We start from the raw sequence: 17,470 nt of genomic DNA, 5'->3' as shown, positions 1-17,470 counted from the left end.
TTTGTGGATGAGTGTGAACTTCAACAATATCTCCGTTTATGGTTGTGTGTTGTGTGTCATGTTGTGTAGTTACTGTCCAACTGCTTTGTGTGAACACAACAGGGATTATACTGTGCCTGCAGGGTTTGCATGGGATACTTTGCATACAGTTGTCAACATCCTTTCATACTGACCTAACACTGTAGTACCGTATAGTGTACTGGTTCAGTACTTTCACTGTGGTGGACAGTATCCCGGGCTTTAGTCCTATCACTGCTTTACATTTCCATAGTGAGCACAACAGCCTGGTTAGTGGCCAGTTGTGCACATCTGACCATGTTGCATTATGTTCAGATATGAACTACTTATACCAGGCTTGTCCAACATTGGTAGTGTATTCCACAACATAGGTGTACATTGGCAAACAGTAGCGATGTGGCCTAGGCCATTTCTAATGCTAGTCGGAGAGTGTGTTTGTCCTTCGACACACATTGTAAGTGGAGTTTGCCATGACATATGTCATGGTTAGTATACTGTCCCTCCGTCTACCTGTGACATAACAGTGATACCCAGGGTAAACCTACCATCTCCCATCCACTCATCAAGATTCCTCTTGAGGAGAATCGATAAGTGACTCTATGGATAACCTGTACTGGGAGTTTACTCATGAGTGGGCGTGGCTTCTGTGTTATGGATAATGCAGTACAGCTTGTCCTATGTATGTCAGTGCTGGGGTTCAGGTCTCTCATGTGCATAGCTCACTGCCATTCAGATTGTACAAGGTGCAGAATGTTCATTGATTCCATCTTGGACATGGCTTTATACATCAGGCACAGCTTGCCTCTGGGTGGGCAGTATGGCAGTGTGTGGAGCTGCAGTTTGTTTAATCAGGCAACACATGGCATCTTTTCAAGCTCTTTGATACTTCTGGTGAGGTACTGTTGGGGACTTTACAGTTGATGGAGGTATCTGCTGAGGTACATCCCACAGGGGCTATTGTAGTCAATTGTAACGCTGATGAAGGATGACTGCAGAGCCACAATGACCTCCCCTTATCTAGATCTGACAACCTTCATAATTAGGTGGGTGTATCGTATGTTTCTGTAAACACTACAGCCACATGTTTGTCCAATGCAGGATATCTATCACCTTGTGTCCCCAGGTCTCTCATTACATGTTAAGTACGTAATGGGTTAACACCTATGTGGTAATTGGTGGGCACTTACTGTATATCCACGGGGGTTGACTATACACTTTTCTGCAATTAGCTTGCTGACATGGCTATGGCACCAGTTGTCTGTTTCTATGTGGCCCTTTTGTGGGATGCTTGTGTCAGCTGGAGGGTCAGATATGGTGGGCAGTTTGTAGTCCTCTGCATACATGTTCAGACACAGTCCTTCCATGTTGGCCTGTACCTATGGGACATATATACCAAACGAGGAAGTCCCAGGACCAAGCCTTGTGGGATGCCAGTTATATCTGGTTTGTAGTCTGACATGGCTGCAGCATGTCTGACCATGTCAGTTCTGTCCTTGGTCTGGTTTGCAACCCCTCTACTGACATAGGGGTTTATATTTAAGCTGGTGAGCATATCTATAATGAACACGTAGGATATTGTATGGAAGCCTTTGCAAGGTCCAGCTACGCTGTGTGGACCACATTGCCCTCATCAATTACCTTAATGACTGTTTCAAATGAGTCAAACATGTTTAGGGGCAGGATCTGCACTTAAGAAAGCCACACTTTGGTAGGGTCCAGTGTCAGTAGGTCCCCAATATCTTTATGTCTGCGGTACATGCTGATCCTTTCCATAGCTGTGCAGACCAAGCTTCTCAGGATTCTGGGGTGGTAGTTTGCAGTATCCATTCAGGCAACACCTTTGTTGAGAAGGACCACTGTTGTTGTACACTGCTCTTTGGGTACATATCCTGTGGTAAGGCTGACATTGAGCAGTAGTGTGATTTGGCATTCCATTCTTCTTGGAGTCCATGTTGGACTCAGCCCAGGACACCATCTCATGCCATTGTTGCTGTGTGTTTTGCTTTGTAGATGCTGGCTGTTACCTCAGCATCTGCAATGTCAGGGGGCCAGCAGTCTGCTGGGATAGATATTTTGCATTCTGTGGGGGGGGGGTGGTTCACTGCACCTGTCAGGTTGTATGTTGGCAATATGTGTGTGTGTTTGGTATGTTGTTTGTAATATTTGTGTGATTCAGAGCATATCTGTGAATTCCCAACACGGTTCCTACCATCAGTTGAGTAAGCCTTGGGATTATCCTTAGTGTCCTGTACAATTTGTATCTTCATAGGTTCATAGGTTCATACTAGGCTATCCACCCTAGGGCATTTGTAAGCCTAGCCAGAGTGTGTGTGTCTTTTGCCGCCCCTTGCTATGTGAATATTATGGCCATTTATGATTTACTTTACTGTGCCTCTGTCTGGACGTGACACAGTGAAGACCCCCAGTGTACATCTACGATCATCCATCCACTTGGCAAGATTCCTGTTGAAGAGTGTCAGTGAGGGGCTCTGCCTAACATGGAGTGGGATTCTGTTCCAGGGTGTGGGGAGCCTCTGGGTTATGTATCTGTCCCTCCAGCACATCCTATTTCATTATGTGTTGAGGTTGCCATCTCTCACTCTCACAGCTCCGATGGCTTTGAGTTTTCTGGGGTGGAGCATGTCCATTACTCCTGTGTTGGACATGGCCTTGTACAACAGACATACAATGCCTCTGTGTAGGCAGTATGTGACTGCATTCAGCTGGGGTGTCTACAGCCAGGTAGCATATGACATATATTTGAGACCCTTTATCCTCTTGGTGAGGTACCTTTGAGGTCTTTCTAACTGCTGCAGTTGTCAGGTAAGGTACATCCCAAATGAGGCATTGTACTAGATTATGGGTCTGATAAGAGAACAGTACAGAGGCACAATGACCTCTGTTGACGTAGATGTGACTCCTTTCATGATACGGTGTCCAATATAGACAGTCTTCCTAGCCACATTGGCAATGTGAGTGTCACATAACAGGTTACTGTCCACTTGTGTCCCTAGGTCCCTGATTACTCCTTCCATACATAATGGTTTACCACCTATGTGGTAATTTGTGAGTACCTTGTTTGGTATTTGGTGGGACATTCATACTGTCCAGTGTCTTCAGGACGGCTGGGTGGGGTTCCTGTGTGTGAGAGTGTTGTCTGTAGCATGCTACAGACTGTACAGCAGTTTTGCCTATGGTTAGGTGCACATGGGTGGTCTCCGATGCTTCGTACATTGTCATTTACCTGGACGTATGGGTGTCTGCGCTGGATATAGATACTCCCCCTCCTTTTATGTTTTGGTCCAGGTTTTGGGGCCATAACGCATGATATGAGGTATAACCTGGTAGTGCTGGTATGCTGTCAGGAGGCTTGCAGCAGGTTTCTGTCACTGCACAGACATCGATGTTCTCCATACTGGGGAGGGCCTCAGGAGCATGCATATTGTGGTTTACACATCTGGCATTGGTCAGCATTACCCTTATGTTTCTTACCACTTATGTTTTCTAGGGTGGTGGGTTAGTCTTTTCAGCCTTGCCTACATAAGGCTCTATGGAGGTGGCAAAAGCCTTATCCAATATCCAGATGCCCAGGGGTAACAGGTGAAAGCCATCCCTGGAACTGCAGCATGGCTTGTCAAGCATGACATCCCAAGCAGACAGACATTAGATCCTCTTGGAATGACAGCAGTAATTGTGCCACTTGTTAAAGCTGATCATTCTGTGTTTGTACTGTGGCATCATTCTTGGTGAGGGTAGGATGCTGCAAACGGTCAGTGTCATACCGGCCTGGAGTACATACTCAGAGAGCTCATCTATGTCTCTTTTCATGTAGTCCAGGGAGGTACATCTCAGGTCATTCACGCCAGCATGGACAATGACTGCATCATATTTCTACTTGCTTTGGGGTGACCTGCGTACTTGTGTTATGTGGTGTATTGTAGCAGCCTACAGGCAGCTTACTGTACCCTTTCCCTTGTTCAGTCTGGTGAGTGGTACAGCAGTGTGTCTGACTATGGAGTCACCTATTACAACTGTATCAGGCATGTTGTTTCTCCTTCTGGCCTGTGACTGTTTGGCACACCAGCTTTGTGTACTATGTGTTGCATGTGCTATGTTTGGAGGTTGTGGTTGCTTGGGGGTCTGCTTTAGAGGCCTCTGTTGGTGTGGTGTGTTTGTAATTAGGGCCTCCGGGAATGTTTTTCTGTGTTTATGTCTTTGGTTTGCAGTTGTGATAGGTCTATGTGGGACTGGGTTTGTGGTGTGTGTGGTTACCTTCTTCTCCTGACTAGTTTTGACAGTACTGAGTTGAGGGTGCTCAGCCTCCGGTTTGGATAAATGGTTGCGTCTCTCACATATATTTGTATTTCTTGGGGGGAGTTGAGGGTTGTCTGTGTACTTGGGGCAGGTGTAACATTGCCTCAGGATTCACAGATTCAACTTGTTGTAGCTGGCCTTAGTGGATTGTATGTGTGGACATATTTTATTGCCATACTACTGATCAGTGATTACTTCCCTTTTTATGTTTGCTCTATCATGTAGTAGCTTTCTCATTCTCTTGCATGGTTTGGTAATGGCTGGAGTCCAGCATGCCAGATGCCTGCGTGTATGGCATTGTGTCTTGTTGTTATTTGTGATTGCATAATCCAGTCATTCCTGGCTGTGTTCATGGAATGCCTGTATAACAGGTTCTGAGGTGTGGCCCATATTTTGGACCTGCACAGGGCCTTTAATGGATTCCACATCAGTTTGGAGGAGTGCAACTTATGCTTTACACATGTTTTTCACTGTGGTTTTCTGGCCAGGGACTGTGGTCAGGATGTGTATATCCAGTGTGATTACTCTATGGTCTGGTCTTACCAGTGAGGGATACACTTCTCATCTTTCCATCCAGTACCCATGTTGCTGATTATCACTTTCAGTATGCTTACCCCTCTTGTGGGAGTGGTACGTTGTTCCTGGGCATTTTGGTTTATGGATTCTAGGAACTTTTCTCCTACAGTGTTGGAGCTAGTATAATGCTCCCAGTCTATGTCTGGGTATTTTCAGTCAACCAATATAATGTGGTTTGGGGGGCTTGATATATTCATGTATTCCAACATAGGCCAGGTGCAGTTCCTGGTGTTAGGACAGTAGTCTGTAGCAGGCTATAAACTGGGAAGCAGTTTTAGCCACTGTTACTTGACCATGGCTAGTCCATGCTGCTTCTTGTTGTGGTCCCAACATGGGGGTGTGGTTACCCTTGACAATTATTGCTAGTCACCCTCCTTTTGTAGCTTGTTCCATGTTTTGAGGCTGTACAGCACAGTATGAGGTGTAACCTGGTAGTATTAGGGTGCTGTTGTGAGCCTTGACTCAGTTTTCTGTTACAGGACAGATATCAACATTACCTATACTGGGTGGGTTTACACTGCACGCATCTTGCTGTTTAGTCTTCTGGCATTGGGTAGCATTACATCTAGGTTCTTATCCCTTGTGATACCTATGGAGGTGGGTTTGTGTTTTGAGCCTTACCTATTCAGGGCACGCTGTGGTTAACAACAGCCTTTGCCAGTATCCATGAGGCCTGGACTGATAGGTGCACGCCACCCCTAGCAGGTGGAGCATCATGTCATGCTCAGCATGTCATCCCAGGTTGGCACACATTGGATCCCCTTTGACTAACTACAATACTTCAGCCAATTATTGCAATTGATCATCCCATCGTCATATTGTGGCATCATGCTTGGTGAGGGTAGGATGTTAGTCAGGGTCCTCAAGTGTGCATATACTACATGGTGTTACATTACTTAACACATGGCATTCATGCCTCAGGTGGTGCTGCAGGGCTGCCTCTGTCGGATGCACATATTACACTCCCTGTACATGTTTGAGAGCAGGTTATGTCATTTTAGGCATCCATGTTATTATATGAGTGAGTCAGAGAGGGGTATCATTCCCAGGGTCCTACTGAGCCAGTGTATGTGCTATGCATTGCCTCTTTGCCAAGGCCAGGGCATACTGGGCATGCCTCCTTCTGCCTACTGGGGCAGGCTCAGGTTGTTCCTCCTCCGAGTCACGCTCTGCCTGTGATGGCCTTGGCAATGGTGGGGGGCTGTTTGGCCCGCCCTATGCTGGTCCTGCTGCAGCTGTTTTCGCAAGATCATATTATGTAGCATAGCACATACCATGACAATTTGGGTACATGTAGTTGGTGAGTACTGCAAGGCTCCACCAGATGTGTCCAGACACCGGAACCATGACTTGAGCAGCCCAAACACACGCTCTATTACATTATGTGTTTGTGCGTGTGCCTCATTATGGCGTTCCTGTTCAGGTGTGTTTGCATTTCTGATGGGTGTCATCAGCCACGGCTCCAGTGCATAACCTGCATCCCCCACTAGGTGTCCGTGTGGGATGTCCCCATTAGCAAATGTCTGGTACAGCTGCATCAAATGCCAGATATGGGAATCATGGTAGCTCCCAGGGCAGCCAGCACACACATTCATTATTATGCCCTGGGCATCACACACGACCTGGCAGTTGATGGAGGGGAAGCCCTTGCGGTTAATTTAGGCCATACCCAGCTCACCGGCTGGTGCTTTGATGCGTATGTGCATGCAGTCTATTGCACCCACTACCTCAGGGTATTCCGCTATTTGCTGGAAGAGACGCATATTGCTGGCCAATACGTCACGGGCATTGGGGAAATATACATAATCACAGACATGTGCTGACATGGCATCCAGGAACTGGTGCAGTACCCTGGAGGCTAATGCCTGTGATATCCCCATCATATCACCAGTTGGTCTCTGGAAGGTACCTGTTGCTAGTATTCTTAGGCCAACACATACCTTGGTTTCCACTGGGATGGGTTCCTCTCTGTTGGTTCTGTGTGTGAGGCGTGGCCTGCACAGCTCGACAATTTGCTGCAGGAGGTCTCTGTCCACTCTATAGCGCTCTACTATCTCCAGCTCATGTAACCCGTGGTAGGTGACCCTGGGCCTGTACACTTTTCTCTGTCTCCTCACTGTGGGTAGTCTGGCACCATCTGCATTGTCACCACCCTCAGCAAGTCGCCTATGTCTCCTTATGACAGCTATGGCAGCCCCTAGCATTTCTGCTCTGAGTTCAGCTTTTTCAGTTTTCACTTCTAATAGCTTACTCCTGTCTTGCAGTGTCTCTTGAGAGAAACATCTTGCACTGCTGTTTGCAGAGTTTTAAGTGCTTGGCTGAGCTACTATTCTGCCTGTGTAATGGCCTGCTTCTAATTGTTTTCACCTGCTAGCTCCAGCAGTATTCCCTGCTAGCTTCCTACTAATTCTGTTGCTTCCTTTTTCCTTTCTGTTTCCTCAGGGGGGAGCAACGCGCATAGCAGCAGAAACACACTCACAGTGGCTTACACGCGCGCACACATGCTTTCACAGTTCAGAATCTGCTTATTCGGGTTAAAACGCATGCACACCAGTGCAAACAGTCTTAGAAGTCTGCCAACAGGCTCCCACATGCTCAGTCTGCCTTACACGCGCGCACACTAGCGCAAACAGTCTTACAAGTCTGCTAACAGGCTCCCACATGCTCAGTCTGCCTTACACGCATGCACACTGTCCTACTCGCGCTTCATGGCGTGCACACGTGTGCATGCACACCCAGCAAGAAACTTTGGTGTAAGCAACAGTGTACACCTTCCATTTCTTGACTTTCCCATGCTTATCTTGTGGCACTCCTCTTTCCATGATATGTGTCTGACATCTGTCATGTAACACTGACCTCCAATGAACTGCATTTCTTTCTACCATCCCCCCTGTGATGTCACCTATCTCCTACTCTATTCCTCCCCCTTATGTATCTCTTACACTACTCAGAATGTGCTCATTTTCTATGTGACAGTGGAATTCAGTATCCTAACACTCATTTACATCAGATTGCCTACTAATGCTTAGTTACATCTCTTAGACTCAGCTTCCCCCCTTAGCAACCACTAAACGGTGGCCATGTTGTTTTTGGTCTGCTGGTCCCTGTATTGTAAATCCATGTATTGCATAAAACCCACATTTGTGGGTTTATAACCTTCATTTTTATGTTTTACATAGCGCAGCCTGTTTGCGCGGGGCTGCGCTGCATTTAAACATCAGCGGTCGCCGAAAAAAAAAAATATTTTTCATATTTGCATCGGGGTACCTTGCCAATGGCCACATATTTGGCCATTGGCATGCTGCCTGACACATATGCACCCTTTATTTGGAGCTGACATGGCTCCATTGTGATATTTGCAGAAACGTACTCAGTTGTCAACTGAGTACATTTCTGCAGCTAAAACGGCTCTTACACGGGCTGCTTTCTGCTTCGTGGATCGCTACTCTACCTCATTTGCATGCCTTTCAGCTGCAAGTGAGGTATTTAGCATATCCACACCCAGTCTGTGTAAGAGACGTTTTAGCTGGTCTCTTACATGGAGTGTCAGGCTGTTCCTGGATCGCGAGGCTTGCATGGAGTCTTACACGTCTCTTACTCTCCGTGCAAGCCTTCGTGAATCCTGCCCTATGTTCTTCAGACTATTATTCCCACCTAGACATTTTTAGTTTTTTTTTTTTTTAGATGAACAAAATTATTTTATTCCCACTTATTTTGATAAGGTCTCTAGAAAAATAAATACCATAGAATGCATTATCATATGGTCTGGCCCATAAGACATAACCAGTATACCAGTGGACACATTTAGGTCAGTTTCACCCTCCTCTCCCCTCTAGCATTCTCAGATGACATACCCACACCTATATCTCCTGAAATCTCCCAAGATCAAGTTATCAAGACATCATTTAAGGCCAAGGACACTACATCAACACGGCCCAGTAACATGTCAGGCTACCTAATAGTCACCCTGAAACATGACTTGGCTGATACCTTTTGGAAGTTATTCAATATCAGTCTCAAAACGGGCTTTATGCAGGATGAATGGAGGACAGCGAAAGTGATTTCCTTGCACAGAGGTGGGGCTTCAACTGATCTGAGTAATTATAGATACATAAGCCTGTCTAGTCTCATCTATAAAGCTTTGGAAAGGGTCATAATAGGATTAATAAACAATGATATAGGCCCAACCCAGTTTGGATGAATTAAGGGGAGGTCCTGCTAACTTAACCCAGTCAACCTTTTCAAAATCTATGGAAGGGGTAAAACAATACACACTGTATATCTAGACCTTGCATATACTTTCAACACCATCCCAAACTCTGGTATCATAGATAAAATCTTCCAGCTAAATGACAATCCCTACATAATTCACATTTGGCTGAAAAATAGAACCCAGGAAGACTTCCAAGATGGTTGTACATTGAGTAACAGCTTAAATCTGTCTCTCCCAGTGTGAAAACAGAAACTCAAAAGAGAAGGCAAGTAGACTTTTGTGTTTATGGGTCATTTTCAGCAACTGGCTAGTAAGTGTCCTGCCTGGATGCCGGTAAAAAACAAATACACAGCACCTGGAAAAAAATCATCTACAAAAAGTGAGGAAGAAACACTGACTGGGGAAACTTTTGCAGCTGTTCAACAAATAAAACCCAGGAAGTAAAGGTGGGCAGCTCAACCTCCTCCAAAAGATCTATCACTAGCAGAGTATCGGGGGTTCAGTTATTGGGTCACTCATCTTTGGCATTTACTTTTTGAAGGTCAAAGCTAATGTGAACGGTTTGTGGTTGACGAAACTGCAGATAATTGCAAACTTGGTGGAAATCATCATTGATTTTAGGAAGAAGAAAAAACTGCACACCCCTATCATCATCTATGGTGTAGCAATGGAAAGAGTAAATAGCACTAAATTCCTAGAGGTACATATTTTGCAAGACGTAAGTTGGGGCTCAGACACTTCCTTCCTTATAAAGAGAGCAATGTCTCTACTTCCTTAGGAGTCTGGGTAGAGCTAACCTCCCCCCACAAGGCCTACTCACCTTCTACAGAGCCATGATTGAGAGTGTATTGACAAGCAACATCATTGTCTGGTATGGAAATTGCTCTCAAGCTCATTGTAAGGCACTGGATAAGATTGTCAAACAGGCCACAAAAATCATTGACTCCAATCTTCAATCCCTACAGGACATATATTCAAACAGATGCTATGGCAGACTCTAAAAACTATTGAGGGATATACACTATCTGGCTCATGGACTGCTTAAACCCCTGCCAACAAGGAAGTGCTACAGAAGCATTAGATGCAGGACATTCAGATTCCATAATAGCTTCTTCCCACATGCCACCAGACTCTGAATAACAAACCCATAGCCTATTGTGAAGTCTTCCAAGGTTGGTATTGTATTTGTATTCCATCTTCTTGTCATACACTTCCTTGAGATTGCAAGTATAGTCCATACTAGATACATGTTTGACTTATTCAAATGAGGACCTTTGTTCACATTTAATAATGCAAGAGCTTTAGTTAAATAAAATTATTCATTAAATAAAGCTTGTAGAAAGTTATTAATACCATTCCAAAATGACTTAATTTTAACACAATCAAAGAAAATGTGGGTTCCAATCTGCTTTCTGTACTTGCTCACATCTCCAACATATTCCTTTTATGGAAGAACTAATTTTACTGATACTGTCTGGAGTTTAGAATGCTCTGTGCAAGCATTTCCAATTAAAAACTTTCCAGTATTGTGTAAAGGATGTATATTTTATCGATAATAAGATATTTGTTTTAATGTCTTCGGTTAACTGTATTGAGTGTCCTTTTGTTATATATTTCCAGTATTCTTTGACTGATCTTGTAATCAAATGTACTCATTAAATATGTTCTGAGATTCTGGAAGAAATCCATAGCTGTGCTCCTTTCATACTTAAAAAAATCTTTCCCACAGATCTGTAGAGAACCCTCACAAAGGTCTTGGGGAAAAATCATTTACCCAACATCTTCATTTCCTTACTTTGCACTATTGTCTTGGAATTTCTAAACATGGATTTTATCTTGCCAAGATAATGATAGTATTCTTCTGCTCTTCTGTACATTTCTACTGAAAACGCTCAGTTGAAGCCAAGTCATTACAGCAGTCTTTCTTTATTAACTGATACCTCATGATGAGATAAATCAAACTGCTATTATAGCGATTAGGTAAGGTAGGCCTCATTCCTTCTGCATAGTCACATTTTCAAAGATATCTTTCTCATCGAACCAAATATGTGAGAAAGGCCTTTGTTGAATCTGCATCAATGACTGAGTCAGGGGTGCACTCCAACATTCTGTCTTTGGATATATGGAATTCTGCACTCTGCTCTCCTATAACATCAGCCATCCAATTGGGCTTCTCCTTGTTTAAAAATTGCTGATTGACATTGACTTGTTCCTGAGTGCAAAAAATACATAAAGTATGTTTGTTGTTACAGTGAAGGCTCTAAAATGCAGTACATATCCTACACTCTAAATCTTTGCTCCAATCCGTTATAATAATAATTAACTTAGCAAAAAGAATTACCTATCACACTTGGTACATCACATAACTCAGTCTTTATATTAACTGAGTATTGTTTAAATTATAAATTAGTGCAACAGTCAGCATGGTTAGAGATTCAAGAAGAAAGCCTTGGCAGACACTACAATATCCATTGCTCTTTCATGCATATCACATTTTGCAACTTGTCTTCCTATATCATCAATACATTTGAGTCTACTCATAACAGATCTGGATGTTAACAACAGTAACACCACATAAAACATACTAGTGTGTGTCACTTCATTTCTGTATTGGCTAGACTTAGACAATTTTCTTATGCTTACATAACAACTATATTTACAAGCTCTATATTCATAAAATGTTCCTATTCAGGTTACACTTAAGCCTAGATAGCCTGTTTCGAGTACTAATGCTGCTGAATGTGATCTTGGTAGATGTTTCTCTGTCCAAGCACCTACTTTGTGATTTGCATTACTGTAATCACTTCCCGGGGGGGGGGGTCATGAAAGGCTCCACCCACTCCCATCAGAATACTTCTGTGAAACTACTCCTTTAAATAGGAACTGAATGCTCCCTTTTCTCATGGTGATCCTGTAATTACAGAATCACTTGTTTTGAATTTCCACTGTTTCTTCTTCAACTCTCAAGTACAGTCTTAATTGAAATGATTTTATCTAACACTGATTGAGAGCTTCATCAAATGTTAACTTATTTCAGTGACTTATTCTTACACCTCTACTAACTTTTGTGTACAATCTTTCCCTCCTGCTCACTTTGAAATTCATGTTATTTTTTACTTGATGCACTTCAGTTCCCTGTATCCAAATTGATACTTACCAAGGAAACACAGGAACAATACTAGTCAAGAGATCATGAGGATCATAAGATGTCTAGCTATACACAGAAACAATACTAGGCAAGAGATCACAAGGATCATAAGATGTCTAGTAATACACTAAAACAATACTAGGAAAGAGATCACAAGGATCATAAGATGTCTAGTAATACACAGAAACAATACTAGGCAAGAGATCACAAGGATCATAAGATGTCTAGTAATACACAGAAACAATACTAGGAAAGAGATCACAAGGATCATAAGATGTCTAGTAATACACAGAAACCATACTAGGCAAGAGATCACAAGGATCATAAGATGTCTATCCATGCACAGAAACAATACTAGGCAAGAGATCACAAGGATCATAAGATGTCTAGTAATACACAGAAACAATACTAGGAAAGAGATCACAAGGATCATAAGATGTCTAGTAATACACAGAAACAATACTAGGAAAGAGATCACAAGGATCATAAGATGTCTAGTAATACACAGAAACAATACTAGGCAAGAGATCACAAGGATCATAAGATGTCTAGTAATACACAGAAACAATACTAGGAAATAGATCACAAGGATCATAAGATGTCTAGTAATACACAGAAACTATACTAGGCAAGAGATCACAAGGATCATAAGATGTCTAGTAATACACAGAAACAATACTAGGAAAGAGATCACAAGGATCATAAGATGTCTAGTAATACACAGAAACAATACTAGGAAAGAGATCACAAGGATCATAAGATGTCTAGTAATACACAGAAACAATACTAGGAAAGAGATCACAAGGATCATAAGATGTCTAGTAATACACAGAAACCATACTAGGCAAGAGATCACAAGGATCATAAGATGTCTATCCATGCACAGAAACAATACTAGGCAAGAGATCACAAGGATCATAAGATGTCTAGTAATACACAGAAACAATACTAGGAAAGAGATCACAAGGATCATAAGATGTCTAGTAATACACAGAAACAATACTAGGAAAGAGATCACAAGGATCATAAGATGTCTAGTAATACACAGAAACAATACTAGGCAAGAGATCACAAGGATCATAAGATGTCTAGTAATACACACAAACAATACTAGGAAAGAGATCACAAGGATCATAAGATGTCTAGTAATACACAGAAACCATACTAGGCAAGAGATCACAAGGATCATAAGATGTCTAGTAATACACAGAAACAATACTAGGAAAGAGATCACAAGGATCATAAGATGTCTATCCATGCACAGAAACAATACTAGGCAAGAGATCACAAGGATCATAAGATGTCTAGTAATACACAGAAACAATACTAGGAAAGAGATCACAAGGATCATAAGATGTCTATCCATGCACAAAAACAATACTAGGCAAGAGATCACAAGGATCATAAGATGTCTAGTAATACACAGAAACAATACTAGGAAAGAGATCACAAGGATCATAAGATGTCTAGTAATACACAGAAACCATACTAGGCAAGAGATCACAAGGATCATAAGATGTCTAGTAATACACAGAAACAATACTAGGAAAGAGATCACAAGGATCATAAGATGTCTATCCATGCACAGAAACAATACTAGGCAAGAGATCACAAGGATCATAAGATGTCTAGTAATACACAGAAACAATACTAGGAAAGAGATCACAAGGATCATAAGATGTCTAGTAATACACAGAAACCATACTAGGCAAGAGATCACAAGGATCATAAGATGTCTAGTAATACACAGAAACAATACTAGGAAAGAGATCACAAGGATCATAAGATGTCTAGTAATACACAGAAACCATACTAGGCAAGAGATCACAAGGATCATAAGATGTCTATCCATGCACAGAAACAATACTAGGCAAGAGATCACAAGGATCATCAGATGTCTAGTAATACACAGAAACAATACTAGGAAAGCAATCACAAGGATCATAAGATGTCTATCCATGCACAGAAACAATACTAGGCAAGAGATCACAAGGATCACAAGATGTCTAGTAATACACAGAAACAATACTAGGAAAGCGATCACAAGGATCATAAGATGTCTATCCATGCACAGAAACAATACTAGGCAAGAGATCACAAGGATCACAAGATGTCTAGTAATACACAGAAACAATACTAGGAAAGAGATCACAAGGATCATAAGATGTCTATCCATGCACAGAAACAATACTAGGCAAGAGATCACAAGGATCACAAGATGTCTAGTAATACACAGAAACAATACTAGGAAAGCGATCACAAGGATCATCAGATGTCTAGTAATACACAGAAACAATACTAGGAAAGCGATCACAAGGATCATAAGATGTCTAGTAATACACAGAAACAATACTAGGAAAGAGATCACAAGGATCATAAGATGTCTAGTAATACACAGAAACAATACTAGGAAAGAGATCACAAGGATCATAAGATGTCTATCCATGCACAGAAACAATACTAGGCAAGAGATCACAAGGATCATAAGATGTCTAGTAATACACAGAAACAATACTAGGAAAGAGATCACAAGGATCATAAGATGTCTAGTAATACACAGAAACAATACTAGGCAAGAGATCACAAGGATCATAAGATGTCTAGTAATACACAGAAACAATACTAGGAAAGAGATCACAAGGATCATAAGATGTCTATCCATGCACAGAAACAATACTAGGCAAGAGATCACAAGGATCATAAGATGTCTAGTAATACACAGAAACAATACTAGGAAAGAGATCACAAGGATCATAAGATGTCTAGTAATACACAGAAACCATACTAGGCAAGAGATCACAAGGATCATAAGATGTCTAGTAATACACAGAAACGATACTAGGAAAGAGATCACAAGGATCATAAGATGTCTAGTAATACACAGAAACCATACTAGGCAAGAGATCACAAGGATCATAAGATGTCTATCCATGCACAGAAACAATACTAGGCAAGAGATCACAAGGATCATCAGATGTCTAGTAATACACAGAAACAATACTAGGAAAGCGATCACAAGGATCATAAGATGTCTATCCATGCACAGAAACAATACTAGGCAAGAGATCAGAAGGATCACAAGATGTCTAGTAATACACAGAAACAATACTAGGAAAGCGATCACAAGGATCATAAGATGTCTATCCATGCACAGAAACAATACTAGGCAAGAGATCACAAGGATCACAAGATGTCTAGTAATACACAGAAACAATACTAGGAAAGAGATCACAAGGATCATAAGATGTCTATCCATGCACAGAAACAATACTAGGCAAGAGATCACAAGGATCACAAGATGTCTAGTAATACACAGAAACAATACTAGGAAAGCGATCACAAGGATCATAAGATGTCTATCCATGCACAGAAACAATACTAGGCAAGAGATCACAAGGATCATAAGATTTCTAGTAATACACAGAAACAATACTAGGAAAGAGATCACAAGGATCACAAGATGTCTAGTAATACACAGAAACCATACTAGGCAAGAGATCACAAGGATCATAAGATGTCTATCCATGCACAGAAACAATACTAGGCAAGAGATCACAAGGATCATAAGATGTCTAGTAATACACAGAAACAATACTAGGAAAGCGATCACAAGGATCATAAGATGTCTAGTAATACACAGAAACAATACTAGGAAAGAGATCACAAGGATCATAAGATGTCTAGTAATACACAGAAACAATACTAGGAAAGAGATCACAAGGATCACAAGATGTCTAGTAATACACAGAAACAATACTAGGAAAGAGATCACAAGGATCATAAGATGTCTAGTAATACACAGAAACAATACTAGGAAAGAGATCACAAGGATCACAAGATGTCTAGTAATACACAGAAACAATACTAGGAAAGAGATCACAAGGATCATAAGATGTCTATCCATGCACAGAAACAATACTAGGCAAGAGATCACAAGGATCATAAGATGTCTAGTAATACACAGAAACAATACTAGGAAAGAGATCACAAGGATCATAAGATGTCTAGTAATACACAGAAACAATACTAGGAAAGAGATCACAAGGATCATAAGATGTCTATCCATGCACAGAAACAATACTAGGCAAGAGATCACAAGGATCATAAGATGTCTAGTAATACACAGAAACAATACTAGGAAAGCGATCACAAGGATCATAAGATGTCTATCCATGCACAGAAACAATACTAGGCAAGAGATCACAAGGATCATAAGATGTCTAATAATACACAGAAACCATACTAGGCAAGAGATCACAAGGATCATAAAATGTCTAGCCATACACACCTTTAAGAAGACACACTTAAAGTTTGTGACTGTACATGGCTATCCTGGTGTAAATTTGTGTCTGCCCATCTAATTATCAAGACTAGCTTTAAATGTAGTCAAAGGAGTTTTTTTGTTTGACTCGTTGCACCTATCTCTCCAACATGTCTTGTTTATTTGATGGTGGATATTATGTCCTTAGGGCATATGTGTGCAGAGTTACTGATTTTGCAAAGAAACAGAAGGTTAAATTGGTTTGGATTTTTCATGGCCAGATAGGCAAGAAAGAGGTCACCTTTGAGCAGCTGGTAGGTTATTCAGTATAAAGGGAGTTGTTCTACTTTACTGGAATATTTGAAGGATTTAAGGCATTTCATTTATTTGGTAAAGTATATTTGATGCCTTTCGAGTTGCATTAAATGCTTTGACTTATACATATTAAAGGGGGAATTATATTCAGTGATGGGTCTGATAAGACAAACGAACAGTGTCAGGGTGACTTATCTGGATCTTGAAGATATTCCCTTGGAAATTAATTGAGCCAGACAGAAAGATTTCATGTCTATGGAGGAAACATAATTATCAAATGAGATTGATGTGTTCACAAAAGTACTTGGGTCTGTTATGACCACGTCTTTCTGAAGATGAGTTTTTTGAGCTGCACTTTTTTTATATTTAGCTTCAGACCATTTTCAGTACATCAGATGTGTACATATTCGAAACCTGTCCGAAGCTGTTTAGTATCAGTGGATGAATGGATAACAACTCCCATCTTGCAATTATCAGCAAATGTGGTCAACTATGCTTCTGGAATGTTGGACTGTATGTCTGCAAAATAAATGCAATAAAAGGAGAAGGGGTAGCCCTGACCCCTATGGCATGTTGCTATTTAAAATTATACGTTCAAAGAGGGTACCAGCAACTTTCACAGTCT

The sequence above is a fragment of the Protopterus annectens genome, chromosome 1.part1 (genome assembly GCF_019279795.1).
Source record: "Protopterus annectens isolate FY-2018-M chromosome 1.part1, PAN1.0, whole genome shotgun sequence".
NCBI classification, from domain to species: Eukaryota; Metazoa; Chordata; order Ceratodontiformes; family Protopteridae; genus Protopterus; species Protopterus annectens.
This window is presented reverse-complemented; position numbering follows the sequence as displayed.